The sequence below is a fragment of the Macrobrachium nipponense genome, chromosome 32 (genome assembly GCF_015104395.2).
Source record: "Macrobrachium nipponense isolate FS-2020 chromosome 32, ASM1510439v2, whole genome shotgun sequence".
Lineage (NCBI taxonomy): Eukaryota > Metazoa > Arthropoda > Malacostraca > Decapoda > Palaemonidae > Macrobrachium > Macrobrachium nipponense.
The window spans coordinates 50,182,589-50,209,865 of record NC_061094.1 but is presented as its reverse complement, the minus strand read 5'-3'; the positions used below and the strand labels follow the sequence as shown (position 1 = coordinate 50,209,865).

General features: G+C 37.2%; 1 long non-coding RNA gene and 1 pseudogene across 1 annotated transcript; both read right to left on the bottom strand.

The window, feature by feature from the left end:
• Positions 1-2,152: 2,152 nt before the first annotated feature.
• LOC135207156 (uncharacterized) lies at positions 2,153-17,274 on the bottom strand. Its single transcript, XR_010312900.1, has 3 exons — positions 17,099-17,274; positions 6,463-6,596; positions 2,153-2,322 (listed from the first exon to the last, which is right to left on the bottom strand). It is a non-coding gene; the product is annotated as an uncharacterized LOC135207156 (long non-coding RNA).
• Positions 17,275-19,184: 1,910 nt separating this feature from the next.
• LOC135207504 (uncharacterized) lies at positions 19,185-26,007 on the bottom strand (annotated as a pseudogene).
• Positions 26,008-27,277: the final 1,270 nt, after the last annotated feature.

Sequence of the window (27,277 nt, the reverse complement as noted above, 5' to 3'; positions counted from 1 at the left end):
CATGGGCCTCAGCTCCCATACTGATGATGATGATGCTTGCTTGCTTGCTCGCTCGCTCTTCATGGGCCTCAACTCCAATATTGATGATGCTTACATTCTGCTTGCTTTATATGTGCCTCAACTCTAATACTGAGGATTCTTGCTAATGTGCTCCAACTTCAATGCGGATGCTGCTTTCAGATTCTTGCCCTTCACTACAATTCGGATGATGCATTCAGACATCTTGCTCTTCAACTTCAATACTGTTATTTTCTTCCAGACTCCCGTTGCTTTTAACCTTCAATACTGACTATGCTTTCAGACTCCTCTTGCTGTAGTAGACATGCAATCATAATAATGTATTTAGTTATCCAAAACAAATGATAGATATTTACTTATATGTCTCTCCCTTCACCTGGAAACAAACCATTAATATTATGGCAAACAAAAAAACCTTCAGTATTCTCCCTGTTCAGAGGAACTTAAAGAAATTAATTTTTGAAAGCTTAAACTCAAAAATAACAGGGATTAATCAAAATTTCCTTATCTTAAAAGAATTTAATACACAAGTGTGAATACCTGTTGTGGTGATAGCAGATAACCTTCACTGCAGTGCAATCACACTTCACACATTTTCCATCTACACCATTTCAGGAATGCTTGCTTGACTTATCAAGCTTTAGACTAGCAGTTGTCCATTGTTTCATACTTTAGTATACCATCGTCAGCAGTTGTTAAGGATCAGCAGAGGAAAGTCTCAAAACGTACCCAGAAATGGTGCCAACAGTAGACTATCGAACTCATGAGACAAAAACTCAAGTATTCTTACCACCAACATGAACTAATGACCAAGATTCGAAAATATAGACCATAACCTGTGACTAAAGTCAGTTATTGATCTTCTGTAAAGCGTATGAATAAGCAATACACGTTTGTACATACTAGTTTTCAGTAAAGAAAAACCAATACCAATTTAATCGCAGTAAAGAAAAACCAATATAAAAATCAAAGTAAGGTATTAACCTTAATTTAAATTTATTAGAACCAATGTTGTAGTAAACTGAAATAGTAAGTCCAAAGTAATGAAAACCAAAACAAAATTAAAGGTAAATTAAGTTAAAGTTAATAGAAACCAATATTGTAACAAAATAATATATTAAGTTCATACCTGTGAGTTAAACGTTGTGACTTTCAGAGGAGGAGGATTAAGGGCATTGATTTGAAAGGAGCCGAGGTGAGTTCAGTATTGTTTTTCAACCTGGAAAGTTTTTTTTTATTATTATTCTACATAATTTTTGCTCGCACACTAAGCTACACTGGCAGTAACGGCAGCTGTTACGGTAAATGCGTGTAGTAGCAGCAGTAAAGTGTGCTGGGCTAGTATTACTAGTACTGTAGTACATAACTAATGTAGGCCCTCTTCCTACAGTAGTGGTGGCAGTGAATGCAGAATCTGAACAGAAATACGAGTAAACGGGTGTTATATGTACTAGGAGTTTCGTTGAAGATCGAGTAGACTAATGAGTTGTAGTAACAGGTGAAAGCATACTTACAGCTGTAGTAATAAATGGTGGTATTTGTAGTAATTGTTACTGTTGTAAAGCAATAGTAGCAAGTGAACGTTTTGACAAATATCTTAGTTACCCATTTTATATTAGTCATTTTCTTTTAAAACAATGTAAGAAAATGTTAATATTAATTTTGAAGGATAACTATTTATTTTAACCGGGCAAAGCAGCCTATGGTTCTCTTTTGGACTATTTCTTAAAAAAAAAAATCGCAGAAGATTAACCAGTTTGGAGAAACTTTTCATAATTTTAGTATTAACCAAAGGTAATTTATAACACCACTGATTTGTAGATTTAAAATTCAGCAGCACTAAATGGGGTCAGTACTTAAAAGGGTGCTAACCAGTGCAAGCTGGATGACTTAATATAAAACTAATGAATATTCAAAGAAAACTAAATTACAAACTTATCAATATGCATGATCACATGTTAATAAAAGGAAGCAATGGCAGACACGCATATCAAGATATTTTTGAGGCACCATATACTTGAATAAACAAGCACAAAATAGAAAGCGATCTATGGAAAATGAGCCAGATTTTCCAGCCAACTTTTTAAGATTCAAACTAAGCCCAACACCACAAGGGATAAGAAAAATAACCCGCTACTTTTGTTATTGTAATATTTTGCTAGATAGTGCACCTAACCGGCTTTAAGAAATTGTTTACTTCAAACAAAACTGCGGGTGTTCATAATTGCTGAAATTTTAGTGTCGCCAATAATCAGCCTTGATGTAATTAACAGGTTGCCATAGGTACAGAAGTTCTCTGGGAATCTGGAAAAAAATGCCTTCAATTAGTTTCACCACAAACATTAGAGGTCAAAGTTTTAGTTTAAGGGATAAAATTAGGAAGAGCACTGTAAGCCTAAGAATTTTATTCCCAAGAGACTCGAGACCCACAAACTTCGTAGGTTCTGTTACAATTACCAACCCACGATATAATAATGGCAAGGTAGTGCCACACTAGCAACGAGTTTTGGGACTGGTTTGCACATGTAATTATGTGAAGGCACCCAAACCGGTCGAAGCGACAATTGACTGATGTAAAAGGGATAATTACCTTTGTCACACAATGTGAAACCCAATTTTATCACAATTAAACAATATATATTTAAAATACAGGAACTGAAAGGCGGCCTCGCGCCAACCGACAACTTTACAAATGGAAATACTTTAAAATTTACGATGAGGTCCCAAAAACACACAAGGACGAGCAGGGAAAAAAAAAATAAGTGGAAAAAAATCCCATCGACATCAGACTCCAGGATCCTGTCACAAAGTTTCGCACAAAAACCTCAATTATGCAACATCTCGACTATTCGATTTCTCCAATATTGATATTCACATGAACTAAAATCTTTTATATGTCTAAAATCGTATTCACCCCTTAAATTTACGGAAGGATATTTAATAAATCGCATTTCCAAGGTTGAAAGGGGCAATTAATTATACCTCGGTTTACACCAGTAACTTGTCGGTTTGGGCGAAGTCTCAGATTATGGTCGGTACGGTTATACAAAAATACACCGGACCTGCACATGGGTTCCTATATCGCGTACCGACCTATCTAGGTCGGGTTACAAAGGTTCAACTAATTACTCCGCGCAGTAATTGCGATTGCTCTTAAATAATTTCATTTGGTCCCCTGGTACATAGAAATACCTGGGATACTTTATTTCGGTCAGCTCACTTACTCTACGTCCTATTTCAGGAACCTTCTCTTATTCTAATACAGAAGTGTCTTGTATTTCAGTTTTTCCTATTTTCATTCTATCAAAAGCCCATTACTGCAAGGTTAAATTACGTAGATAAATTACCATTAGTCTAATGATTTTCTCTCAACAGTTCATGACTAAAACTAGCCCTCCAAAAATATTTTTTTTCTTTTCTTTTTAGTAGGATACTTGGGCAGTACCAGATTTATGCATATATCCTACAAGAATATGGTATATAGAAAGGACACTTAATACATGGTAAGTTGACTATTACCTTCAACACGACAAATTCTGCCGTCCGTCGATTTCAGCTTCTAGAAGTCCTACCAGCCTTGGTAAAAGCATGGGACCCAATCCATTACACTCCTCTTGCAACAAAAGACTGGTCGCAAACGCCTGCAAAATTAACTACGTCATTGATATTCATGAATTCACAATATGCGGTTAACTTTGCCCTTAGTGACCATCTGGCTTCGGGTATAAGCTTTCGTTAGAAATTTGATATCTTAATAAGCGAAAAGTGTCCACCGCTTCACAGAAGAAAAATGTGTAGTAACATAGCCAGACGAAGTTTTCAAGACTTCCTCCAAAAATAAACTTGGAGAAAATTAGATTGAAGGCAGTATAAAGTTGACAATTTATGGCTATAGAAAAGGAGAAAAAAATTGTCTTGAAAGGTAGAGCGGGCAGATTTTAAGGCAGTTTAACATTTTTCCCAAACCTGTTTTCTTGACTGGCTACCACACAAGCCATTTTCATAACCAATTTAGGTTAGCCTCATTTCAAAAACTTCACAGAATATCAATCTAAATACCATTAAAAACGGACATTATGGAACCATTGAGAAAAAAACCTGATGCTCAATTTTCGCTCACAAGTTACATGCCATCTTGAAAGGCATCCACACACCGATGTAGTATTTTGTAAGAAATTTGGTAAAATCTTAGATGATATAATCTACATTGACCATAAATTTTTGATTAGACGAATAAAACCAAGATGAAAATCCATAAACCGAGGTAGTGCGAATCCGTGCATGGAGTAATGGAAATACCAAGAGGAATGTGATTTAGCCTAGGCATTGGTAAACAGGTGGTAGTTTTCAAGCACCACAATTTCATATAAATTTAGTTGATTTGACAAAGCTAATGTGGATCAGGGTAACAAGCCAATATTTGAGGGGCAAAGCAATATAGTATTAAGTTTAAGTTTGTTTTAACTTATATTTTAGCTATCCATATTCTATTTCTGTCATTTTCTTTTAGAACACTGAATGTACGAAAATGTTAATATTAATTTCGAAGGATAACTATAGTTATTTTAACCGGGCAAAGCAGCCTATGTTTCTCTTTTGGACTATTTCTTTAAAAAAAATCGCAGAAGATTAACCAGTTTGGAGAAACTTTTCATAATGCTGGTATTCACCAAAGGTAGTTTACAACACCACTGATCTCTAGTTAGCTAAAATTCAGCAGCACTAAATGGGGTCAGTACTTAAAAGGGTGCTAACCAGTGCAAGCTGGATGACTTAAGATAAAACTAATGAATATTCAAAGAAAACTAAATTGCAAACTTATTAATATGCATGATCACATGTTAATAATATCAATGACAGAACGCATGATCAAGATATTCTTGATGCACCATATACTTGGATAAACAAGCACAAAATAAAAAACGATCATTGGAAAATGAGCCAGATTTTTCAGCCAACTTTTAAAGATTCAAAAACTAAGCACAACACCACAAGAGATAAGAAAAATAACCCCCTACTTTTATTATTGTAATATTTTTCTAGACAGTACACCTAACAGCCTTTAAGAAATTGCTTACTTCAAACAAAACTGCTGGTCTTCATAATCATTACTGAAATTTTAGTCTCCAATAATCAGCCTTTATGTAATTAACTGGTTGTCATAGGTACGGAAGATAGCTAGAAAAAAAAATGCCTTTAATTATGTTCCCCAAAAACATAAGGGTCAAAGTTTCACTAGTTTAAGGGATAAAAATAAGGAGAGCACTGTAAGACTAAGAATTTAATTTCCAAGACTTAGACCCACAAACTTCGTAGGTTCTGTTACAATAACAGACCCACGATAATAGTGACGAGTTTAGGGACTCATTTGCTCATGTGATCTTGTGAAGCGACAATTGACTGATGTAAACAAATGGATAATTGCCTTTGTCACACAATGTGAAACCCATTTGTATCTCAAAATTAAACTCTGTAAATTTAACAAAATACACGAACTAAAGGCGGACTCGCGCCAACGGACAACTTTACAAAAAAAAAATACTTGAAACTTTACAACGAGGTCCCAAAAACACACAAGGACAAGCAGGGAAAAAAAAAAAAAAGTGGGAAAAAAATCACATGACATCAGTTTCCAGGATCCTGTCACTAAGTTTCATACAAAAAACCGAATTGTGCAACATCTTGCCTATTCGATTTCTCCAATATCGTTATTCACATGAACTACAATACTTCATGTCCAAAATCGTATTCGCCCCTTAAATTTACTGAAGGATATTTAGTAAATCCCATTTCAAAGGGTAACAAAGGCAATTAATTATCCCCATGTTTATATCAGTAACTTCTCGCTTCGATCGGTTTGAGAGAAAGGTCACAGATTATGGTCGGTTCGGTTATACAAAAATACACCGGATCAGCGCATGGGACTACCCGTGGTTTATATATCGCGTACTGACCAACCTAGGTCGAGTAATAAGATTTAACTAATTACTCGGAGCAGTAGATTATGAGATTGCTCTTAAATTTCATTTGGTCCCTTGGTATATAGATACACCTGGCATACTTTATTTCGGTCAGATCACTTACTCTACGACCTATTTCAGGAACCCTCTTTTACTCTAATACAGAAGTTCCTATAGCTTTGTAAGCAAGTAAAATAGTATTTCGATATAACTAAAGCCATCTGATACAATCAACTAAGTTCAAACTTCAATTTTTCCTATTTTCATTCTATCAAAAGCCCATTACTGCAAGGTTAACAATTACGTAGATAACAAAGTTACCATTAGTTATATGATTTTCTTTTACCAGTTCATGAACAACTTCACCCCCAACGCCCACCCCCACCCCCAATTTTTTTTCCTTTTCTTTATAATAGGGTATTTGGGCAGTACCAGAATATTGCATATAGAAGGGACAATTAATATATGGTAAGTTGACAATTACCTTCAACTCTTGACAAATTCTGCACTCCGTCGATTTCAGCTTCTAGAAGTCCTACCAGCCTTGGATACAGCCGGATACAGCATGTGGCCCGATCCATTACGCTCCTCTTGCAACAAAAGACTGGTCGCAAACGCCTGCAAAATTAAGTAACGTCATTGGTATCCATGAATTAACAATATGCGGGTAACTTTGCCCTTAGTGACCGTCTGGCTTCGGGTATAAGCTCTCGTAAGAAATTTGATACCTTAACAAGCGAAAAGTGTCTACCAGTTCACAGAAGAAAAATGTGTAGTAACATGGCCAGATGAAGTTTCCAAGACTTCTTCCAAAAATAAACTTGGAGAAAATTAGATTGAAGGCAGTATAACAGCTGACAATTTATGGCTATAGAAAAGGGAAAAAAAATGGTCTTGAAAGGTAGAGCGGGCAGATTTTAGGGCAGTTAAACTTTGTTCCCAAACCCGTTTTCTTAACTGGCTACTATATAAGCCGTTTTCCTAACCAATTCAGTTTAGCCTCATTTTAAAAACCTTGTGTTCAGAGAATGCCAATCTAAATACCATTAAAAACGGACATTATGGAAACTGAGAAAAAATTCTGATGCTCAATCTTCGCTCAGAAGTTTCATGCCATCTTGAAAGACATCCACACACCGATGTGATATTTTATAAAATAAAGAAATTCGGTCAAATCTCAGATGATAAGATCTACATTGAACATGAATTTCTGATTAGACGAATAAATTATTAAAACCCATAACCCGAGGTAGTACGAACCCGAGCAAAGAGTAATGGAAATACTATGAGGAATGTGATGTAGGCATTGGTAAACAGGTGGTAGTCTTCATGCACCACAATTTTATATAAATTTAATTTTACAAACAACGTGGATCAGGGTAACAAGCCAATATTTGAGGGTCAAACTAGCCCAATAATGCAACAGTTTCATTAACTTCTAAAATCAAACAAATCTACACGGAATTCATGGTTCAGTAAAAACCAAGCCAAGGAATTAGGGGCATGAATAAAGTACAGGGTAGATCTCCGCCAGGCATTTCTTTGGAAATTACAGTTTCCTATAGTATTTGGGTTATTTATTATGAATTTACCGTTATTTTTGGGGGGTTGACTGTAATTAACCAACAGGGGCTAGTACTAAACACTGAGAAATACATTTGACGCCCAGCCCAGCCCCTATAGTAGCTGTCTCAGAACGGTTCAACGAGTTGTTCCCTCTGCTTTTATGATTTATAATTCCCTTCCTGCTTTCGCCTTTTCTCAGACTTAACACTAATTCTTTACTACTATGAGATTCACTGCCGATGTACCAGGTGTTTTTCAGGAATAAAATTTTATCAACGTACACATGACAAAGGTTACACTGTCACAGGATATCTTACATCCCTGATTAATTTTTTACTATATTCTGTATTACGAAAGTTGCAATATTCTGGTAATTATAAGAGTAACACAGACTACTTTTAGATAAAGCCAGCAAACTCAGGAATGTCTGGCATCAAGGATATGCAACCAATACTCCTAGTTTACACTTAGTAGTAGTAGTAGTAGTAGTAGTAGTAGTAGAGTAGTAGTAGTAGTGTAGGTAGTAGTAGTAGTTAGAAGAAGAATCCTTGAAGAAAAGGGTTTCCACAAGTAATCCGAGATTACTTTATCACTTTCTCCATTGAAAAATTATATAATTAAAAATTATTTAACATAAAGAAAATTTTGGCAGTCGTCGTAACTCCTTTGATATTATTCCTAATATGACGGTGAATCATTATAACAGACAATTGCATAGGATTAGACTGGATTATACATAAAATATAGACTTCAAGCCAAGCACTGGGACAATGACTTATCATAGCCGCCATCCTTGAAGCCTTGACAAGGTGCGAATATTCATTCAGAATATCAGAGACAGCAGTTTGTAGTCATCACCTTGTGGGAAGAGTAGGGACGTTATATGCTTACGTCACGTATAACTTTGAACCCATAAACTATTATAGTGTTCCGCCAGTGGCTTCGGCTGCTTTATTTTACTCTTATGAATATACCTTTTCAAATAGGAGTAATAATGAATGCTGCCGAAAATTAGGTAGGGATGTAAAATATACTATGGCTAAGCAATATCTTTGTCAAATGCACAGGAAAAAAGTTCTAACGGGAAAACACAGGGACAAAGGCTCTAAATCTCAAAGTAGGCAGATCTAACGCTTCAATAATGAACATATTACTCCCCTCCTAGTTTTCTGGGGGGGATAAACTTCATCCTTGCCTTAGAAATGAAAATCTTCTGTAGAATAATTGTCTTTTAACTATTTAAAGGAAATCGCTTACAATGATAAGAAAAGTTAACAAAAATAAGGGATAAGAAAAAAAATATCTAAGTAGTTAGTATCACCTAATGTCAGTCAGCATAACCAAAACTGCATGGGCTAGAAACAAGGAAATTTTAAGTCATTAAGTCACCGAGTGGAATAAAGGTAAAGTTAACAGTCTTCAAAACAAAGGGCTCAGATCCACACTATCTAAAAAGCATTCAATCAATTTTGAAGGTAACGTGGTAAATAATGTTACCAGTGCAGGTAGCAATCTAATTGTACAAACCCAGCATAAAAATTCTGATAATTAACTAAATGACATTTAAGAGTAAATCTAATAGAAAATATCTACCGCTGCCACGTCCATCTCGTCTGTATATGGGAATAAAAGGAACGTTGAATTTACTTTGAAAATACTTGTTTTTTTATACTAAAGTACCAAATTCAGAGTACCTAATTTCTTAGCTTTTCAAGTTTGTTATCCAATGTCTCCTAATGTTTATAAACCAGCGCCATTTAGTCCGAGACTAATTCATCTCCGCCATTTAGCCGAGACTATTTCATCTCCGCCATTTAGCCCGAGACTAATTCATCTCCGCCATTTAGCCCGACTAATTAATCATCGCCATTTAGTCCGAGGCTAATCAATCACAGCCATTTAGTACGAGTAAATAATCACCACCATTGTGACAGAAGAATCCAGGAACTACAACTGGCATTATATATGTTATCAATTACAAAATGTTCGTTATACCAATTAGAAAAACATAAGAACAATCACGGGAAACGACCAGCGTAAAATATTAAGGATAGTTTGATGGAAAAAAAATACTGCCAAGACGTTTTGGCCATAAATCAGGTAATCTTAAAAAAAAACCTATTAGCACGGCTAAAACCAATTAAAAACAGGGGCCAAATACAGTGCAAATTAAAAGCTGTGGCACTGAGGCAACCGATTAGACCATCCTTTTGAACTGATTAGATTAAGATTTATGAGATCATGAAACATATTACTTAAAATGACGCACTTAAAAGCCTGAAGCTTGACGTTCAAATACACAAACTGCAAACTTACGTAGCAAAACTTTAGACAAATTTGAAATCTTAAATATTAAACAAACTTTCGTGAGATGTTAGCACAATTTCATAATATAAATTTAAAGCCTCTGTTATTTATGCTGAATAGCACATTAACAGGCCAAAAAACGTTGCAAGTTAATTGGAACTTCAAGATTCGACAAATTTCACAATGTTTACTTTAGAAAAACCACCTGTTAAGTTTAAATTTGCTTCGGTTCAATTGAATTGAATTTATAAAATTTGTGGCCATTTGCCACGTGCCGGAGCATATTTATCAACAGGATATATTTACTAAAAAAGGTACACATAATTAATCCAAATTATTAAAATAAACTTATTATTAAAATACTCAATTAAATATCATAAAACAAATGGATTTCCTTAAGAAATTTAAAAATCTCTTCTGCGGGGGCACCCTCTCCTAAAATATCTGACAAAGGTTTGTTGGTGAAACCAAACCGACGTCTATGATTAAAATAAAGAGGACAGTCATCAAATATATGCCTCACTGTAATGCCAACATTACAATTGGAGCATTGAGGAACCTGCCTCTCTGCTCCACTAGTTAAAAGATACCGGTGAGTTAAAAACGTATGCCCTATACGCAGGCGCGTTAAAACTAAACTAGATCTTCTATCCATCCCAACAGAAGAGGACCAGGGATGAACAGAAGGTCTGATCGATTTCAGCTTTAAATTACAAATTACTATTCAAGTTGGACCAGTGATTCTGCCACTTAGTCCTACAAAATGATTTAATAAAAAGTTTAAAATCTTCACAGGGAACCCTCACAGAGTGGGAAGCCCGGGAGGAAGCTGCCTGCTTAGCGGCTGTATCAGCCAGCTCGTTACCACGAATTCCCACATGCGAGGGAACCCAACAAAACTTCACACCGATGCGTTTTCGAGAATGCAGGAGGACCAGCCAATCTTGCACCTCTTGGACGAGTTGATTAGATGGCATCAACTTCTGGAGTGCAGCTAGGGAACTCTGGGAATCACAATAAATTATATACGAGTCCCCAGTGCTACCTGTACTAAAAATAAATTTCAAAACGCTAAAAATAGCATAAATCTCTGCATCAAAAATTGAAAATTTAATAGGGAGGCTTTTTTTAATTGTTCTCTCACCGACGATGACAGAACATCCAACTCCATTTGCTGATTTTGATCCATCTGTATATACAGCAATCGAGTTACTATGCTCAGAAACATGGGCCAAGAAGCTACTTTTAAGCTGAACACTTGAACTAATCTTTTTGTTGTCTCTAACTTGGCAAATATCTAAGGGAGGCCTACACCAAGGAGGGGATTTAGAAAATATAGTTTCCATAACCAGTGGAGGAATAAGGCCTACTTCTCTCACACTGATGTTTAATCTAACTTCAAAGGGCTTAGGCAATGTAGGTCTAGTTGGTGCTCTGTCAACAGGATGTTTTATGTACTTAAAATTTGGATTAAATTGAGAGGTTAGTGCTCTTGACAAATATCGGAGACCCTGTTCCTCCCTCCGAATGAAGAGAGGAAGAAAACCAGAGTCTACATAAAGGCTCTCAACAGGAGAAGTTTTAAAAGCACCTGTACAAATACGCAATGCCATTTTGTGTACTACATCCAGCTTGCCTAACAAGGTCTTACGTGCCGAGCCATAAACCTGAGATCCATAATCAATCTTACTCAAACATAGTGCCTGATAAATTCTTAATAAAGTAGTACGGTCGGCTCCAAAATTCAGGTTACTAACAACTTTAAGAATATTGCACCGCTGTTTAACATTTACTGCAGTCTCATTTATATGTTCAGCAAAAGTCAATTTTTTGTCAAAAATAATTCCTAAATATTTGACTATCTTCATACAGCAAGATAGAACCTTCTAAAAATAAGGTTGGAATCTCTTCCCTTCTTCGTGTTCTGCAAAAACGTATAGCTTTAGTTTTTTCTGCAGAAAATTTGAAACCTTTACTCTTAGCCCAGGTAGTAGCAGCATTAATTGCAAACTGAATTTTAGTACAAGCTTCAACTGCAGTAGCTCTACTACAGACAACAACAATATCATCCGCGAATGCTGGACCAGTTACTCCAACAGGGAGATGTTAAAGTAAACCATTAATGGCAATATTAAAAAAGGTTGGACTAAGCACACTCCCTTGTGGAATGCCTTCTTCCTGAAGATACTCTGATGAGAAGGTAGAGCCAATTCTAACTTTAAGGTACCGGTCAGACAGGAAGTCTTTGGCAAAATTAAACATATTGCCACCAATACGCCATTCAACCAGCTGCATTAAAATACCAGCCCTCCAAGTAGTATCAAATGCTTTTTCCAAGTCAAAGAACACTGCAATTGTTTGATTTTGGACTGCAAAAGCATTCTGAATCTCATGTGTGAGACATAATAAGGGATCCAAAGTACTTCTATTCTTGCGGAAGCCAAATTGCCTCTTCGACAACAGGTTCTTTGTTTCTAGTAACCATATCAGACGAAAATTCACCATTCGTTCGTAAATCTTGAAGACACAGCTGGTAAGAGCAATAGGCCTATAACTTTTGGGATGACTAGGGTCCTTTCCCGGTTTCAAAAAAGGAACTATAAAAGTTTTTCTACAACTTGTATGAAGTCCCTGAGCACCAGAATTCGTTTAAAACATCGACAAAGAATTTTTTTGACTCCAGAGGTAAGTGAGAAATCATTGCATAAATAATATCATCTTCTCCAGGTGATGTTGGAGAGGACAAAGATAAGGCATATTCGAATTCGACAATACTAAATGGAAGGTCATATGCCTCAGAATTTGAGCAAACAGGCGGATTAACTATAGTCATGTTTCTAATATTGCGAAATTCAGGGGAGTAGTGACTGGGGCTTGAAATGCTTGAAAAGTGCCGAGCAAAGGCCTCTGCCACCTCTCTTGCATCCGATATAACTACCAGGTTGATTTTCAAAATAGGTAAAGGAGAAGGGGAAAATTTCCCTAGTAATTTACGGATTCTATCCCAAACCAGAGAAAGTGGCGAGTTATACTTTAATTCTGATATGTACCCCTAACGAAGGACTCCCTATTTGCTTCTTTAAAAACTTGCTTTTGTTTGGCGAGGTTTTTCTTGTATATCATTCTATTAACCAAGCCTTCGATATCGCTTGTAACTGGCTCTTGCAATTTTCCTACTCAAGGCACATTTATTATTCCACCAAGGTACCAGTGGACGACGGTGTTTCCCTGATGTTTTAGGAATTGACATCATTGCCCCTCCAATCATTATACTAGCAAGATATTCGTAGGCAGCTGAGGGGCAAGGAAATTCATTGGCCTTACGATTGACTTTGGTAGATTTTTCATACAGCTGCCAATCTGCCTCCTTTATCTTCCATTTGGGTAAAGATGGGGAGGGTGTATTTTGTACATACTTAAGATGGATGGGATAGTGGTCGCTCCCATAGAGATATTCATCCACTGACCACTTATAGTCTAATCGTAATGACGACGAACATATTGTAAGATCAATTGCTGAACTGGAGTTATGGGCTACATCAAACCTTGTAGGAAAACCGTCGTTCATTAAAACTACATCATTGCAATCTATTAATCTTTCAATTATAAGACCACGGTGATCACACCTACCTTCCCCCCACAAAGTATGTTTTGCATTGAAATCCCCCATCAGAATGAAAGGCTGAGGTAGTTGGTCTAAAAGTGATTGCAAATCTTCAACCTCTAATTGTCTTGGATTACCAGCTCTGTCCACCAATCGAGTTTCTAGGCCAGGTTCTAGATAAAGAGAGCACAGAGTGACCCATTTGTTGATGAAAATCTGTGTTGCACAAGCTTGCAGTATCGAGTTTAATTTGATAACTTTTTGTGGTAATGACTTGGCCACAATAATACATGTACCACCATGAGCACGTTCACCTACAGGTGGTGGAGATCTGTGAAAAATAAAGTTCTGTCCACAGTTAGGAGACACATTACCTAGTTTGGTCTCTTGCAAACAAAGGGCAGCTAAATTATGCTCCTTGAAAAGGACCCGGACCTGTTCTCTGTTTGAATGGAAACCTCGTATGTTCCACTGACAGAGCCATTATTTACTATTAGATTTTTTTTTTTTTTTTTTTACTTGGATTGGGCTGGTCTGGAAAGGCTTGGTCTTGGTCTTTGTTTCATAGAGGAACTTGGCAGATCCTCAAGAGACCTGCTATTTCCTCTTTTGGGAACCCTACTATGGTGTGGGGATATAGGTGGAGATGATGAAGGAGTATGGGGTCTCTTATTTCTAAGAGGCACCATCTCTGCAGCGTGCACCTGAGCCTTATGAGGTGCACTGAACAAGGTGTCATTCTGGGACATACCCAGATTATGCAGCGAAGCTGCCTGTGAGGCTTCTACATCAGAAGCCCGAGAGACCTCCCAGAAGCCCAGACGAGGCCCAGCGGGAGGGGACAAAGGGGCCATCTTGGATGAAGGCGGAGATGCTGAATGTACTTCGAGCTCAGAAGGGGGATAGCTGAAGCTTTGACTTTGAAGTTGGTATTCTAGATTGATCTTTTATATTAGATTTTCCACTTTTTACTACATCACTATATCGAGGTCTTGGGAACAAAAGTCTTTTTGCCTGGCTAATACTTAGATGTTCAGCATAAGCTTTCTCTATGGCTAACACTTCTTTTTTAAATGACTTACATTCCTTATGCCTTGCATTATGATTTCCCTTACAATTTACACATAATACTGGGGTAGAACATTCGCCTTCATGCTTTTGTAAGGAGCAGGCAGCACATAACTGGTTTCTAGTACATACCTTTGCCGCGTGACCATATCCAAAACATATGAAACATTGAAGTGGTCTATGCTTAAAAGGTCTAACACGAAATCTCTCCTTGTCAACATAAACATAATCAGGAACTTGATCATTATTAAAAGTGAAAATAATCATTCTTGATCTTGGAACCTTGAAAATCTTCCACACTTTATCATCACACATTTCCAGCAATTCCTCGTCAGGCAGTTCATATAGGTCTTGACTGAATACCACTCCCTTGGCATAACTAAAACTATAGTGTGGTTTGACCTCTTTGTTCCTGCCAATGTTCTCAAATGTTTCCTGAAGTGGAAAAGATTGCAAAATTCTGATTTTGTTGAAACAATTAGCCACCTGGCAGGTAAAGATGTCCTCACCTTACGTTTCCCATCTGTAGTTTCCTGACTGACTCTCGCTGGATAAAAGGAATCAACTTCAATATTCTGGGGTATTTTATGAATTAATATACATTTGAAGTTTTCCTTAGTTGAGCACTTGAAAGCATTCATGGCATTCTTACGAGTAGTAAACTCAATCCAAACCCTCCAAAATGCAAAATCTTTAGTTTCACAATACTTTAGGACTTTAATTTCACCAAACCTTCCAAACATTTCCATAAAAGTAAAACAATTTAAGTCTGAGGAGAGAGAATCAACATAAAGGATTCTCTCACCACTGCTAGAACTTTCCATAGCCACATTCAAGGTCTTGTCATGGGTCGTCTTCTGTACAATTGAATTTTCTATAGGATTGTCCTTGTCCGTGCCAGAGGTCGAAGAGGAGGGTAGTGTCAGAAGGTCGCATTGTCCGGGGGAGTTTATCATAGGGTCGTTATTCATTAATCCTTCAGCAGAAATTTGAAAAACCTACTGCAAATCAGGCAGAAAACCAGGCCCCCCGCACCAACCCCTCTCTCACCAAAGACACTCAGCAGAGACTGACTCCCATATGTCCACTCCCTACCCTACCCCGAAGGGATAGCTCTATCATAACGTGAGTGGCTCAAGTGTAAGCAAAACCCGCTTGATAGGACTGAGGGCATAACTAGTATGCAATCATCCCCATTCATGTTACAATAGAGGGCACACCGGAAAGAATGCCGAGAGTCCTACCGTAGAGACTATACCTCCCCGGATTCCACAGGCAAGTCCCCCATAGGTAGTTCTGCCCCAATAGATATTGGATCAAGAAAGAGCCAATGCGCAAAAGCCCAGCCACTGCACAGCCTGTAAGAAGGTTTTAGTGAAGAGGGGGGCGGGGGGGACAGCTAGGTTGAGCAACTGAGTTAAAAGATAGTAGAAGAGTGGAAACAAATTTAAGTAAGAGGAAAATTGAGACTTTTGGATTCGAACTGGGAGATATTTCTCCAAGTTCGAAAGCCCTATTGCCCGATATGCATTTTCAGCCGTCAGCTGAAAATGCATAACTTCGTCAAGGCAGTCTCAAATCAAGAGGGGCTTCGGTTCAAGTTTTCCAACGTATTTAATAAAACTTAAAATACCGGGCACTGTAAGCTGAAAAATTTTCACAATTGACTGCATCTGTCAGCCATCATCCTAAGTACCCACAGTTATGCTATTTGTGTTGTACCTGATGTGCCTTAATGTTTCGTCGCAACCATACGTTAACTAATTTCATTTATAAATTTCCAAGGTAGCTCTACAAGTTCGGTGTTGCAGGTTAAATCCTTATTAGACTGGTTGCTTTAAACTTTGGTTGATTTTTTTATTTTTTACTTTAAGTCTTAACTATTGATTTTCTTCATTTCCCATTCATCAAGCATTATTCAGTGAAAATAAAATTTCATTATGAACAGCAAAGATTACTATTCACACCGCTCCCCTAAAATCAGACAAAACTTTACCAAACTACGGAAGCTCAAGCCACACAAATGTTAACTAGCAACAAACCCTAAAGCTGCGAGAACAAGTGAATGCTGACAAAAATAGGTCGACCCATTACCAATGAGCGGTTAATTATGTTTACAAGCAATTTCACAGGCCTACAGGGAAAAAAGCTTATTTAATGCGCTTTTCTGACTAAGGAAAACTTGGTAGATTGCTATAGTAATTTCCAAACTTCACTTGGGCAAGAGTATTCACGGGAGTTCAGTTTAACAATAGCATTACTATGTTCTCGAGTGCGCCAATCATCGTTCTTACTGCATTAGTTAGGCTTTCATATTCCATTTCAAACAAGGCATTTCCAAATCCTGCAAAGCCATTAAAAACTATAAGATTACAGTAAGATTTCGATGTGGCGTCCAAGGAATTCAAATGTGGAACACATGGTGTGCCTAGTAAATTTTCTGTCATTATTTCTACATTGTACCTCAAATATATGTCAACGTTAAAATTTAACCAGGGATCCAAAATATTAAATTCCTAATTAAAAAAAAAACAATCTTGAGATTCTTACTACGGAGTTTTTAACCTACACTTACCTTGTATTAAGCACTGCACAATGGTACCTCGTTACAGGTCACAAGTTCTAAAAGTACGTAATTGACTCCAAATTCCAAAGTTCCAAACCCTTCACTCCATCTGGCACTAGAATCAAGGACGTAAGAATATGAATGTCGCATACTAAATCTGTCTCCTTTCTGTAGAGTCCTTGTAAGGTAAGTTGCGCTCAGGATCGTCTTGATTATGGTAAAAAAAAGTTTTAATTGCAGATGGTTATTGTTTGTATGGTGTTTCTTTTGCGTTGCAGGGAACCAGTGGTTATTCAGCAACGGGACCAACGGCTTTACGTGACTTCCGAACCACATCGAGAGTGAACTTCTATCACCAGAAATCTCTCACTTCTCAATGGAATGGCCGAGAACCGAACCCGCGACCACCGAAGTGAGAAGCAAACACCAAACCAACTACGGCACTGAGGCGCTTTGCAGATGGTTATGAAGTCCCTTTCGGGAAAAAAAGGATACATGAAAAAAAGGTAGTTTTATCCATTTTGGAGCTTTCTTGAAAGCTTAATTCCCAAAATATAATTTGCGTTCTGTAGACTGGATGTCAATTAGCATTTAGAAGCACAAACAATTAAATCAATAGTCGGGAATCTGTTTCTCAGTCGACGGTTGATGGAAATATATCCTCTGTATTGTTTTCACTGGGTTAGCATTATTTTGATAACTAGCCCACTTTAATTCCTCTGGCGTCATGGGTGCCTATAGCAAGTTCATACTTTGTCTGATTTATATTTTGATACTGATTAAAGAGAGAGAGATTCCTCTTTACTTGAATAGTTGATGTTAGTCAGCCTCTTTATAATGCTTTTCAGTTGCCATGCAACATTGACTAATTTTGCTATTCTCATATTTAAACATTTGTTTTTCTGTTCAATCAAAAGGTATTCCCCTATATCTGAATATTTCTTTAGCTGTTTAATCTATGTACATTTATTTCCTATGTTCTCCTGCTTGTTTCTATTTTTCCCTTACGTACATTTCTGTGAAATATTGATTTAAAAGCCAACATATCATTGATCTGATTCTGTATGAATCTTTCCTTTTCAGTGATGATATTAATATCTCAAGGTGCGAAACAACCTTTAATATAGTTCCAGTCCACCTTTAAATTGTTTTGCCCGTAACCTTCTATATTAAGTTCTGAAACTGAATAAAAACACAAAACTGGTATAAAATATTTGCAACAGAAATAAGATACCCATTCTTATTTTCACTTTCAAAGGAATTTGGCAAAGGTCTTAGAATTCTCCTACTACTTAAGCCCCAATGATCAAGGAATCTGGAAAATAGTAGTGGTGATTCAACTTGGAATATTAGTGTGTTTTGGCCCAAGGCCAAGCGCTGGGACCTATGAGGTCGTTCAGCGTTGGAAGGGAAATTGAGAGCAAAAGATTTAAAAGATGGAAGAAAGAGAATATGAAGAGAGGTAGTAGAATAAAAAGGAACGAAAGGGGTTTCAGCTAGGGGCCGGAGGTACGCTGCAAAGAACCTCAAGTAATGCCTACAGTGCACCGCATGAGGTGGTGATTCACCTTGTTAACTGACAAAATTTATTTCATAGTTATAAATACAAATTCGTCTATGATTTCTTTGAATTCCTTATGTCATTTGTATTTCTATATTTTCCGTTTTCCATTGAATTCCTGATTTTATATGTAGTTTCTCTAATGAACATTTCTCTCGACACGTACTCCCAACTCTATGTAATTTTCCTAATCAATAGGACTGGAAAATAAAATCCCACATGAAAAATTAGTAGACGAAAATTGCACCCCAAAAATTGTAATTGACTGGATGTTTAGCAGAGTTGTCGTTTATAAAGAAATGAGGTTTTCTCTTACTAAGGATATTCCTGATGTACAACAACAACAACAACAACAACAACAATAATAATAATAATAATAATTAAGCCCCTTATGTCAATAAATAACTAAGTTTCATTTGCTAACTGTTTAACTTGTTTGAACAAAAATATTCATGCAACAAAAACCTGACAACACCTATGCCGTTTGCTATATCTTTACCGCCATCATAAGGTTGAAGAAATCACAGGAAAATCTATGAAAAAAATCAACTATTTATTCACATAACAATTCACAACTGTTGTGAAAGACTGGTTGTGCAGGAGGACGTGAACGCGAGAAGCACCGTTCATTTCGTTCACCACCTGCACTGGTACATTGAGCATCAGTATCTAAAGTTTGCAATCACATGAATAAATCTACGGTTAGAGATTACAAGTCCCAAGTTTAGTCGTGGTGAAATTGTAGCCATTCAGAACATCCACTTACAACATACGTACAATGCACCCCCAAAATTTTCATTAATGTCATTTCTTCAAAAAATAGTTTCTTCAATATGATTTTCATTATTTAGAGGCTGAAACTTACAAACAATTGATATTTTTTTTACAAATTGGCAAAGTTATAAGCCAATACAGAATTGGACGAATACAGATTTCTATATAATAGGAAAGTACAATAATAGCTGAGACTCAAAAATAAAGATTCGAGACTTTATCTATAATCCAGTAAAATAAATATACTTCTTTCATAGAATACACTACACTACATACAAAAGGGAACTTTATATTTTGAACCAAGGACATTTTTCTTTCTCAAGTACAACATTTCTCAAATAGCTGTTCTTGGCCAAGAGCTTATCCACACAAAAACGTCTTAGATTCCATTGCAGTCATCGTGATTCTCTTTTTTTTCTTTTTACTTTGCAACAAAAATAAGAAAAAGCATTCACAGGACAGTCACCTGAACTCCTTACCCAAACAATAGAAGCCTCATGCATTAATCAATGTTCGAACAAGGTTTTTTTTGTGCTTGAAACCGTTTTCTAGATGCTCACAAACCCAACACTTCAAGCGGGAGATAATGTCCCTCCTTATAAAACAGAAGGCACTTTTTCATTTCGTTTCGAATGGAAGGTTATCTAGATATGTAGGTACTGAGTGCAGCGGAGAAAGTGCAGCTGCCAAAAATCCAACAGTAGGTTTACCACCACCTGCATCCACTAAATGCTTTTCTTCAACACAAAGTTAAACAACTTGGCAGGGATCTGCAACATTGCTCGGTGTTCACAGTGCTGGATACAACTGCCCAAGAGAAAGGAAGCTGCCAAGACGTACAAAAATACACGCATATATACTGCGTATATATTAAAACTACAAAATCATGTTTTTCCCATCAAAATTTAAGTACATACAATACTATTTAAAGCAGTATCAGGTCACTAGCTTGATAAGGCTATTTAGCAAGGACTGGAGGCACTGGCGTCTTTCTCCTCCTGAGATGGTTGTGTCGCCCCTCAAAAAATATATATATACAAACATCGTTCGCTTTTCTGTGGTAAGACGTAGATTCAGTAGGACAAAAGTTTGACGCAGTGGAATTTCATCCAACTAAACTTTGCATCAAGTAAAATTAAGATCAAGACTCACACTGTAATAATATAAACATTATACAGGGCACATTTAATTTTGGGTTCAGGCACATTACGGTTATCAACTCGAAATTACAAAATGATACCAAGTGAAGGTTCTCATATAATAAACGAACCCAAAATCATAAAACAAAACAGAACGACGAGACTCTTTAATAAATTTCAATGTCAAAATTCTGATTTCTGATTCTCTTCTTGAAATCTGACACCTGTTCCTTAGAAACGAGCCAAGTATACAGACACCCGACCTCCTGCAGCTGAGGACACTCAGTGACGAGGCGCGTCATGACTTTGCTGGTGAGAGGGGAGTTCAACACGCGGATTTTCACCAAGTTCTCCCACACTCCAGCGTCCAAGAGCTCACAGATTAAGCGGTCGTACAACACGTGAGGGTTCTGCAAAACCAACTCGAGGATTCTCATGTGGTGGCACTTATTCAGGAACACTTTCAGGTCATCCTCTGATAATTTCATGGAAGCTATTTGAAGGGTATGGAGAGCCTCGAAATACTGAATATTCTCGGGGGCCAGATGATATGGGATATCCTCCCCGAGGAGGTACCCATCCAAACACAGGCTTTCCAGGTTCGGGCAGTATTGTGCCAGGCACTGCAAGTGATTTCGGGTAATGCTCAGTTTCTGCTGAGAGTAGCGAGTATGGTACGTGTAAAGATAGAGATGAGTCATCCTGTGACCAACTTGCTGTAAGAACCAGACGAGAGCGTCGCAGTTTACGTCTGCAAATTTAGCACGTTTTAACTTTTGGAATCGTGCAAGCTGTTGCAGCCGTGCGAGATCCATTTCCGAACCTCCTATGAAAGAGACCTGAATGTATTCAAGATTTGGACAGAGACTCGTAAGGACGGTTAACTGGAATTCGTCAAGGATCTCCCTCGAGTGAAATTCCTTCAAATTACACTGAACGTTTTTGTGGTCGAGCGTTTGCAAAAAGTTGAACACTCTTTCCATCTTGATGTCGGGAACCCGAAGAATATCAATGTTGGTCATGACGAGTAAAATGACAGCGACTCCCGCCTCGGTGACTTTCGTCATGGTGAACTTGATCTCCTTCAGGGAACGAGCGCAGCGACACGCCGGCTGCAGAGTTCCCCCTTTGCTCAGAACCTCGATGACTTCGCGGAGGCTCTCTTGCAAACCGCAAAGACGCAAGACGCCATCGTCATTCACGTCGTAGCACCCACGGAGATCGATACAGTGGAGCCTCTCGCACGTCTTGGCCACAATATCTATCATGTGGTTATTGCAGAAGTCGGTGCAGCTCAGGTAGGTGAGATTCGTAGCAGTGCCGAGGAAATTGTAGAGTCTCGTGGCTCTTTCTCCGCAGCCGCTGTAGAAGAGCGATAGACTTTCCAGGTGGCTCCCGTCGTCGTTTTCGAGGACCCCCGACTGGACGACGGAGCCGCTGGCAGTGATCCTCCTCACGCGAAGTCTCAGCAGAAGCCTCAGGTGTGCAGGGGAGGGGGTCATCTGCACCCTCTCGATGCTTGATAGCAGATTCTCACCTGAAAAGATCGCCCTTCATTAGCTGGGTCTCGTATTTCCCATCTCTCTTTTATAAATTACATTTTGAATTATGATACAGACATCTGATTTTAAATAAAAAATAAAATTACTCATTAAAAATATAATATACCGTCTGACTGGAAAGTCAGTGGTTTAACAAACTTCTGGGTAAAAATAGGTGTGTGTGTGTGCGTGTGTGTGTGTGTGTGTGTGTGTGTACAGAAGACATATAGCGTATATAAACGACACTCATCTCCATCAGTAAACAGGATTGTTCCGTGATCTGAGTACATGTAAATCAGAATTATATTTGCCGTCAAAATTTAGAAGTTCTTGCTTAAATTTGGGAAATGAACACCTTTGTGACATTATGACTTATTAATTATAGTTTCTTACCCTGATGGGACAGATGGAGCTTCATCGATTAAGGAATCAACAGCCCGTCAAATTACATAAAAAAATGAGTCTCATTATTCCACAAGTACTTAAGGAAAACCAACTGATTATATTCCAAAGCTTGCAGTTCATGATTTTGCATATAATCATGGATTATTATCGAGAGAGTTAATTCCGCCAACCTTGCTCTGAATGGGTAATCATTTCCCACCTTCCTAATTATTGTTCCTCTCATGAATTTCATGACTCAACGTCATGATTAATAAAAGACATTATTATAAAAGTTATAATAATGATTCACGTAATTTATAGAAATTAAATGGAATGTAACTAAACTGTTACAAGACTCAAAATACCTGAAGTTTGATTTAGCGAGCACTTATAACATGTGTTCTTTGTTGATTTCAGTAAAAATCACTCGGTAGACCTTCAAAATAAGCTGTTGTAATCATAATTTTACTGGAAAAGTGGTCCATCACTTTACTTTCTTTGTAAAAAAAGCTATTCATATCATAATTCTCTGATTTCTATACTAATTTCTTGTCTTTGGTTTTCACTTGTTAGGAAGATTATTATGCCAAATTAATTGGGTATGTTCTTCGTTTTCTTCACAATGTTATCTCTACTCCGATTGACTTGACTGCCTAGGATTATTAGTCGAGCGAACAGTACCAGGCATGCAGTCATCCTTTTTTCCTTTTTCACTTTCCCAATATGAGCTTTCACAAAGAACTGTCTGAGATATTCACCTACTTGAAAATTTAAAGGTCAAATTAAGTAAGATAAAACTGATCATCCTCTTATACTCACTCTCTTGGATGACGTAACGACTGAACTGAAGTTTCAACAACAACAACAATCAACTTTTCGCTTATCTACTACTGTAATAAATTTACTTAACCTAATCTCTGTCAAGGACGAGGTGAATCTACCGTTAAGTCTGAAGGGTTCCTTTCCCTGTGTTGAGACGGAAAACGGGAAAGGATAAGTGACTTACAACCCTTGCTTGACAGTAAACTGCTTGCAAATGGAAGACGGTTCTTACAGAGTGGAGAAATCCCGCAGATAAGCAACGAAAGATGTCTAAGAAAAATACATGTAAATATCGGAGAAAAAGCAGAGGATTGAGTAGCGTTCTGGATGCCAAAGTTCACGCAGTGAATCTTAATCCTGTATAACCAAGAGAGAGAGGAAAAAACGCTTGCATAACAGCTGTAACTTTATTCAATAAATATATAGTGGAATCTATGATACCGTGTAACAAAGAAACAAGTGTAATTCGAAGGTGTTAACTTGAATAAAAGTAACAGGTGATTAAGGAAGAAATGCCATCTAAAATAGGTCATGGATATTTTCATCCAATTATTTGCAGCTTCTAGATTAGAACGCTGGATGCGGTTTATGAAAATAATAATACATTTATTTGTCGTTCAAAGACTTATTTTTTATTTCACCGTGCTTATACTAGATGTTGCTTTCCTACATCTATTTGTCGTTCAAAGATTTATTTTTTATTTCACCGTGCTTATACTAGATGTTGCTTTCCTTTTTACCATTTCTATTTCTTTGTAAACTCTCTATATACATGAAAGAAGAACCTTAAAGAATTTCCTGATCATGGTTTGATTTCTGATATCATTTTTATTATATAATGTTTTCTTCGAACATGGTGTAGTGTAGCATTTTGCAAATACAGAGAGAGAGAGAGAGAGAGAGAGAGAGAGAGAGAGAGAGAGAGAGAGAGAGAGAGAGAGAGAGAGAGAGAGAGAGAGACTGGCAATAGCAGCTACGAAAAAAAAGCAAGACTCTTCATTAACACAGACGACAAACACTTTTATTGCCATATTGAAAAATCCCTTCTCAGCACTACTGAAGAACAATTCATGAATCGGAGAAGAAAACACATCTAAGTGCGACTTTGAAGCTAATTTCATAATAATAAAACCCTTCATAGGGAGTTTTTTTTTTTAAGTTTGGCATATGTATAATTGTTTTTAGGGCATGAGTTTGCGAATTTAAGAAGTCGTTGAATTCGACCCGCAAGTGACCTTGTCCGTTTGCACTTCACAATAAGCGAGACCACAACGTGACTTCAACAATGATGACAACGCAAACGGGTCCTTTTTTTTTTTTTTTTTTTTTACTGAAGAGATACGGACAAATTTTACGGAAATATACATCTCGCGATTGTAAATATTGTATTTAAAAAGATGCTACACGTTTCGACGTGACGAGAATCGCTAAATTTTGAAAATTCTTTAACCCATAATCATCCATTTTTAGGGTTACTAATTAAATCAACTGTTTCCTATTATACATACTTACTAGACTATCATGTGAACCAATATGAGATAACTCAAAATTTCAAAGTTATCTACTACTTTAATGAAAAAAAATAACTAATAAAAAAAAACCCTTGTTGGAATTTCATCGTGAGCAAGCTAAAAACAAAAATGAACGTAATCAATAGGACCTGACAGCTGTCATTAGAAAGTACTCGTAACTTTGATTATATTGTCGATTAATTACAAATTTATGTGTTTTGCCATTATTTTTTGAACGGCGTTGGCTTTCTTGAAGAAATTAAACATGTGTCAAAAAAAAATAGTAAAAAATTAGTTGTTTTTGTACATGTATTTTTGGGATTTGGTCGTCAGTGCCAAGTCCTTTATGTATTCGACAAAAACAATCATCTTTCCCAGAAAAAAAGGTTTGGATGGCAAGATAAACGCTCTCAGAAACTGTATAAAAGATTATTATTTTCGTGCTTTTTATAACTTTCCTTTTCCAATATTTTCTACAAGAAAGCGAGCACCGTTCAATAAATAATGACAAAACACTTTTTTTAATCTCGCGTGCTTTCATTAAATGCAGCTGTTTACATCAGCATTCTCCAAACTGAAGTGTTGTTATAAATGTACTAGAAAAACATTTATACGAGTTATTGTATGAAAATTATGATTACCCTTACACGAACTCCAGACTGCACGTTTATCCTAGTTTTTATTTTAACAATAATAATAATAATAATAATAATAATAATAATAATAATAATAATAATAATAATAATAATAATAATAATAATAATAATAATATCGTGTCACGCAGAGCCTTATTTACGAAAGTGTTCAACACCAGATCAGCACTCACTGTTGAACTAAGAGTTTATTCACCTTTAGTTTTATACGAACCACAAATAACTGAAACTCGAACAAGACGACCGCATTTTTAAATTTACAAACCTGCTGGCAGAAATCAGTGAGAGAGAGAGAGAGAGAGAGAGAGAGAGAGAGAGAGAGAATCCTTCAAAGTTTAGCCACTGACCAATAGCCGCTTGGAGAGCCCCGGGCAGGTGGGCATCGAGATAGGCCGCCACAGTCGCCAAATGCGGGTGGTCAGGATTGTGCAGATGTTGCCGCATAGGACATCCAACACATGCGACAGGTGTCCTACACACTGCTGGTACAAGGACTTGGGCTGACGTCTAGGAGCCATTCTGCAAGAAGAAAACTGCGTATTTATGTGAACTTCATGTTTTTAGGATTTTTTGTTCCGTTCAAAGGTTCATTTATACACAATGCAATCTTCTATTCATTTCCTTGAATGTAATTTACTTCCACGACCAAATGAAGTCGATGTCAACTGATATTTGCGCCTTTATAAATGTGTGTGTGTGTGTGTGTGTGTGTGAGTGAGAGAGAGAGAGAGAGAGAGAGAGAGAGAGAGAGAGAGGGAATGCTGCGGAGACAATAAATTTGTGAACAAAAATAAAAAGTATGTAGGATATATATATAATATATACAGTTCATAATGGCAATGTGACATACTTATTTACAAACGAAAATCGCGTGATACTCATTCTTGTTGGGTAATGATATCACTAATGAGAATATAGTGTGGCATCACTCCAGGGCTGGTCTATTATAACTCTCGAAATACGAATATAATACTATTAAATCACAATGCAGATGAAACACGTATATATTCTAGACAAATCAGAAGAGGTGAAAATGATCGCCTCAAACACGGGAATCTTGGCGGGCTTCACCGAAGTTTTTCCTCTCTCTCTCTCTCTCTCTCTCTCCTCTCTCTGAGAAAACTCCAGTAGTATAGCCAAGAGAGAACATTTACTTTACAGTAAATCAAATAATCAATGGTTCGGGACCCGCAATTTCCTTTGACAAGAGAGAGAGAGAGAGAGAGAGAGAGAGAGAGAGAGAGAGAGAGAGAGATCACGGACATGGGAAAACAATGCTACCCAGCGCACTCTTAAAAGGTGCAAGTCTTCATTTATATCAGAATGGATGACGCAAGTCTCTGTCACAGCCAAATATTCAGGGGGTAAATATGGCTGAGTGCAATGTCAATCCACTTCCGCTGCGCAATCTAGTAGAATGAACCTCAATTCATATATTTTCCGTCAGTGATTGAATAACCACATGAGATTCCCGCCTTCATCTCTATAACGAGGTCCTGTTCAACTTACATGTCATTAAAAGTAAGCGGTTATGAACACTGGCATGCATTCATCAACACGTATACTTTTGTACATGAATTAATAAGACCCCAAGCTCATAATACATGTGTGAACACTCGAATTTGTATAATTTCTGATTGTGTATCACTAACTGACGTGCGGTGTTGCTAAGCCTGCAGACAGAATTATCATTATCATCGCCTCCAACGCCTCTATGAAATTCTGGCACTCATGGTTGGCATTTGCTTTCACTTCTACAAATCTCTACCTATCCTCAGCCTCCCTGAGTTCTCAGAAGTTTCT